The 6,245-nt window shown below is 36.5% G+C and overlaps 1 long non-coding RNA gene across 1 annotated transcript; it reads right to left on the reverse strand.

Moving 5' to 3' along the window:
• On the reverse strand, window positions 1-2,558 carry LOC140324987 (uncharacterized). The gene is made up of 3 exons (XR_011919613.1): window positions 2,464-2,558; window positions 1,207-1,367; window positions 1-139 (listed from the first exon to the last, which is right to left on the reverse strand). It is a non-coding gene; the product is annotated as an uncharacterized lncRNA (long non-coding RNA).
• Window positions 2,559-6,245: the final 3,687 nt, after the last annotated feature.

A 6,245-nucleotide genomic window follows, 5' to 3' on the forward strand; every position in this document is an offset into this window, starting at 1 on the left:
TACAAACTTAAGTTCTATATCGCCTTTATTGTAGACTCTGGTGAAAGTCAGTGGGGTCACATCACTCCACAGTTTGAAGGCTCTTTTAATGGCAGAAACCACATCATCTGGTGATAAACTTCTTCCATAATTTTCAATTCTAGGTGAGAAAATTTAAATGAATCTATAAGATGTTGAAAAACACCAAGCTCCAGGGAGAAGAGATGTACTGGAACACCAAAAGGTATTTTTATATACTCTCACTGAATACCCTTCCCACTCACCAGTAATTCAATGATATTTTTTTCCCATAATCATTGCAATAATGGAAGCATCGTTATGCTATGTTTAACAGTTAGAACCCTGACAGACAGAAATCTGTCACTTGAACTTTGACCAAAAATGTAACCAAGCTCATTTTGACTTTTAAAAATATTTAATAACAAATTTTCCACAAAAAAATGGGGAAAATGATTTATTTAATGAAAAACTTAACTTTAGAAGTGGTGTATAAAAAAGTAAACCGTAGACAAAGGACTAGTCACCAGTATTGCCTAAGTTTGTTTATTATAGACTCACCATGCCTTGTTCTGAACTGTCCTTACATATACAACTTAACTCTTCAAGGGAGTACAGAAGAATAATCCAAAGTGGTTTTAATCCAGTTTAATATATTACAGTTAGTGTTTTTTTAGTCTCTTGTAGTAGAAAAAGACATGGACTTCCTGAGCTTGATTCTATGCAGGTAGAATGCAAAATTGACCTCCAGGAAAGAGTGGCTGGGAGTGTCAACAAGGGACTAAACTAACAAAGAGCAAAACAGGCAGGAAAAACAAGAAAAGGGTACATACCAGGTAGTGATGGTTCGATAGTTCCGTTCAGAGTCAGTTTTAGACTGTACTTATTATACCCTAAGTTTGAAACTCATATATTGAGAAGTTCAAGTTTTGATCCAACATTACTATACTTATCTTTGTCCACCTGGACGGTTGAGCCCTACTATACTTGTCATGGAAAGTTGAATTGAAAGGAGTGGGGCACTGTCATCTTCCACTGTCCGGATGACAGCTCTCAGCTTCTGACAGCCAGGTTGACAGGTTTAGTTTCGCTTATTTTAATTGTTTTTAAAAACACAAATACACAAAATATCAAAAATTTCAAACCATATAAAAGTATTCAAATGAAACAAAAAATAAAAAACAAAAAATCTCCCTATAAATAAATTACCTGTAAGTTAGGTTTTTGTGCTTCCATACAAGTCCCCCAGTGACTGTACCGTTTCCTGCAACTTTGGTTAAACCATGCTGTAACTTGTTCACCTGTAAGATATCTGGATCGAGGTGTCGACAGAAATCAGTATGTTGATGGATGATTGTTTCTTCATTTACCTTATTTTGAAGAGCAGAAGAAAAAAAAGCTTTTTCAACGACCAAATTATTAGGGGTCACTGGGAAAATAGCCTCCTAAATAATGGGCAGTGGAAAGAATACTCCCTTACAGTGGGGCCTAGAATACCACAATTATAGACAACTAAAAAAAATCATTAGAGTCATGTAGCTGGCTCTACCAAATGCAACTGGTACAAGATCGATGCAGGCATCATCCAATGGGAAGCCAATAACCCATAGTACGAGTACCCTCAAGCAACATCAGGAGGAACCCAGGTTGGGAATGGCTTCTCTATAGTGTTACTATTTAAATCTGCTCTTTCTGCCTGGATCCTCTGAAGCCAAGCATAGCCATTTGCCCAAAATTCATTTTATGCATTATTATTTTCATTGTTATATATTACTTCCCCATAATGGACTAGTGCACACCTAATCATACTGGGTAGGAGAAGAGTACGTTGGCAACCTTTGGTACTGGTAGCACAAAAGCAGTGATGCCAGCATCACTTGGTATATACCAAACTCAGACAAAAAAAAACATAGGCATGCTCAAACAGCAATTTCATTGTGTTAATTGATACAGATATAATACCCAATTGCCACCCCCAGAACTTATTATAGTATACCCATAGATTCACATACACTGATTTATAAAAATTACAGTTATCATAGTATCGATGTTATCTCAGAGGGCCTGATTTATTAAAGCTCTCCAAGGCTGGAAAAGATAGTATCATCTGAGAGTTTGAGTGACCAGTTGCAGTTGATCTGGTTCAGAAATGAAAACATTTGACAACTTATAGCAAATATTTTTTAGGAAATTCATTCCAAGTTTCCTGGCTCCATAGAGCCTGATATAATAAAACTGTCTCCAAGACTGGAAAACATACACTTTCATCAGTGAACCTGGATAATCCAGCAAACCTGGAATGGGTTTCTTAGAACTCATTCACTATTTGTTAGCAAATGTTTTCAGTCCTGGACAAGATAAATTCCAGATTTGCTGGATCATCCAGGTTCACTGATGAAAGTGTATCTTTTCCAGTCTTGAAGAGCTTTTATAAATCAGGCCCATAGAGTTTCATTCTAAGTTTACCTCTGGAGGTTCCTGGTCATCTTCGTATAGAAAAGGAAATGCAGTAACTGACAGACCCCAGAATAAAAACAGGACTGGAAAACGATGCATTGTTCTGTTGAGACGTTACACAATGAGTGTTGGTCTTTCAAGATAATCCAAAATATATTATCCCCAAACCCTTATTGCAAGGAAGTAAAATGCCCACAAAGTGACATAACTCTTACTAAGTTCTATTTAAGATTATGAATTACTATTTTTGCTGACAATTTCCTACAAATGACTTCTTACGTAGTTTCACAACAGGTCAGGAAATAAAGACGCGGGCTAGGAACATTAGCGACCCTTACCCATATGTTATATACTGTTAAATAACTGTAGGCAGAAGAGGAAAAAGGCTGCTTAAAGAACGTTATAAAGAGAACTAATACGTAATAAGAAAAGATGGGTTAAAACATAAAGAACTTACACAATATTACAACAGTTACTAACTGGGAGAAATAACTAACATATAAAACTTTTCCCCAACATAAAATTTTCATTTAGAAATGAAGCTGTGCATAATGCCTATAGACGAGAGGTTCCCAAACTGGATCCACCACCTAAGAACATCATCATATCCAATGGTTTCATACGCCCAGCATTTAATGGTCCTCCACCAGAAGACATGAGCATTTTATCTCTCTGAATTTTGGAATTTGTACCTGGATTCCCCATGCAAAACATTTCTTTGTAAGCAGGCACATGTTCCTGATGAATTTAAAGGGCATTAAAACAGTCAGGAGCTCATAATGAAGTGACAGGTATCCCTACAGGTTTATTGGGTTGGGGGGAGTTTCTTTTACTATTGCTGATGAAATATTCAAGTGAGAGAGAAAATTGTTAGGTTTAGAAGTATTTACTTTAACAGCCAGCATATAGAAAGATATGGATTCTGATGACTCTTCTCGCTAGAAGACAGTCTCTTCATATTTATATAAATATAAGCAAAGAAAGGAGGCTCATATAACTATTCTGGCTCTGATGAAAGAATGGGGATTTCTAGGTACATATAAAGTAAATCAGTAATATAAAGTACATATAAAGTAAATAAAAGTGTTTATTAAGCACTTCTAATAAAAACTTTCTAATTGTGCATATCAAAAACACCAGAAAGTTCCATAAAAGTCCATGTAAAATGAATTTTCCAAATATGGTTGAATTCTTTCTGAAGTTGATCCTTTATTTACAAAGCATTTAGAAAAAAAGCTTTCTCAGGTGATAGTGCAATAGTTGTTGGAAGGACCTTTCATAGTGTCTCAAGCAATTGAACACTAGATCCTCTATCGGCTCCCCTTCTGTGCATGACGCTGTTTTCACATATTAGGACTATATTGACAACTGTAGGATGACTACTGTAATGTGTAATGAACATAAACAAAATTGTTTCTCTTAAATCTCCTAGAACACGTTGAGGAACTTGTCAATTTGGGAAAATTAACAATCCTATAATATACGAATAATATTGTATTTGACTGACAATTAGATCAATGTTGTTTTTAGGATACGTGTATTTTATGGATTAATCAAATAAATTGGATTTTTTTATGATAATGTACTTAGAAAATCCTGGTAAACATTTTATTAAAAAATATAAGTCTTGTCAATTTTTTTGGGCATTATTTGATGTTATCATAGGTAACTTTCTGAATTGAGCTATAAGGATGTTTTGTTTCATGTCATTGCAGTGTAAATATAGCTGGTTATATGCACGTTGTTCTTCTATTTTTATTATTGTACTGTATTCACAAAGCACCAACATATTTTGCAACGCAATAGGAGATGCAAACGACAAACAGATACAAACATTGACACAGAAGAGGGGAGGACCCTGCCCAAAAGAGCTTACAGTCTAAAGCTGCGTACACACTTCCAATTTTTATCGTTCAAAATGAACGACGAACGAACGACGAAAATCGTTCGTAAAAAAAGTAACCAACGACGCCGACGAACGAGGAAAGTCGTTGGAAATGAACGACCGGACCGGCGGATCGGATTGGACGACGATCGTTGACCATCGTTCGTGTGTACGATCGTTCATTGATTGTCCATGGTCTGAGCATGCGTGATGAACGAACGTTCGTTCACTTCCTGTCGTGCACGGCACTTCCTGTATCGTTCAAACGATCGCATCTATCGTGTGTACAATATCTGCGAACGATCGTGTCGTTATCTGTATGTACAGGATCGGTGCTATACGATCGTTCGCAGATATCGTGCAGGATCGTTCGTCGTTCGTTTACCAACGATAATAATTGGAAGTGTGTACGTAGCTTTAGATATGATATTAATGTTGAACATTCCTGTTTTGATACATTTGTTGTTTATCTATTGCCATTGTATGTTGTTAAAAATGCCTTAGAAAATCCTTTTAATCTGTCTCACTTGAATGATATCATCATGGGTGTTCTAGTTGACCAAATTTTGTAGACATCTGACCATAATCCTGCTTTACAACCATGGGCATTAAAATTGAATTGACCTACACAGATCAGTGATGGTCAGAAACATATGATTTGAGTATTTTCCAAGTCAGAATGAAGCTATTCCAACTTTGGATCAGAACATGGATTTTGGGAAAACTGAGTTCCGGTCCAGAATTACTATACCTATAAGCTGTATTGGCTGAGTTGTACCATTTTAGCAATTACCATTTCCAACTTGGAATTTCTAAAACTACACCATCAAGTCGGATTTACTGTTTAAGGCCATAACAGCCTCGACTTATTTTTAGAAGTATCTCCACAAGATGTTGATTTGGAGTAATCTGTAATTATTCAAGTAACTAACTGCACCTAAACTATCTGCACCTTGTTCAGACGTCTTATCTCTTAGACGAAAATCTTCCAGCATAAACTTTCTTTCTGGCTCTTTGATACTAGGCGGACGGATGCAAAATAACTCAATTTGTTTTGTGTTGGTTTGTCAACATGTTAAAAGAAGTTGAAGAATAGTCTGACATGGTACATTATTTAGGAAAGTACATATCATTTTATCACTCATCTAGGGTGATGATTGGCTCATCTACAGTTTATAAAAAAGACTTCTTTGTTGGTCCACAATCACTGCAGCTCCATGGTTCACATGGTATACTATAAGCTCATATACTGTAAAACTAAATGTGTACCTAAACTCAGAATTATACCTTTACATTTTATTTAAAGTAAAATGTTTGTTTGTTAGTGTTTTTTTAAGTGCAGCATTACCCCCTTAATACTAGGCCTAGGCGTTTAGAGGAATGAATGGGAGTGCAGAGCCTCCCAGGATACTTACGTCATACATCCCGGGAGGCTCTTGGCTGCTCCTTTGGCACATGCCCGAGCATCTTGGGTATGCACAGAAAGAGCCCTTTCATCAATAGGGAAAAAATGCCAAATTTCTCAATTTAGTCACGCGATCTCGCTCATGCGCAGTGCATGATCGGGTGATGTAGGAAGAAGAACACGGAAGAGGAAAGGAGAAGATGTTGGGCTGGGCTAAAGACGGATACCGAGACGACACAGGAAGAAACCTCCCGACGTATAGACTGAACTGCAGGATTGAAGGTAAGTGTGATTTTTTGTTTTGGGTTTGTTTTGGGTTTACTTCTGCTTTAAGAAACATTTTGGACAGAAACTCTTGTTTTTTGGATCCCAGGTAAAAACTTAATACTGATCAAAATTTACTAGGCACTTTTCAGGAATTAGTATACAATCCAGCAATCAGAGAATGGAAGCTCACAAGTATTTAACTCAAACATATTTTCTTTTTAATTCTTCTTACAC

This window comes from Pyxicephalus adspersus, chromosome 1, assembly GCF_032062135.1.
Source record: "Pyxicephalus adspersus chromosome 1, UCB_Pads_2.0, whole genome shotgun sequence".
Lineage (NCBI taxonomy): Eukaryota > Metazoa > Chordata > Amphibia > Anura > Pyxicephalidae > Pyxicephalus > Pyxicephalus adspersus.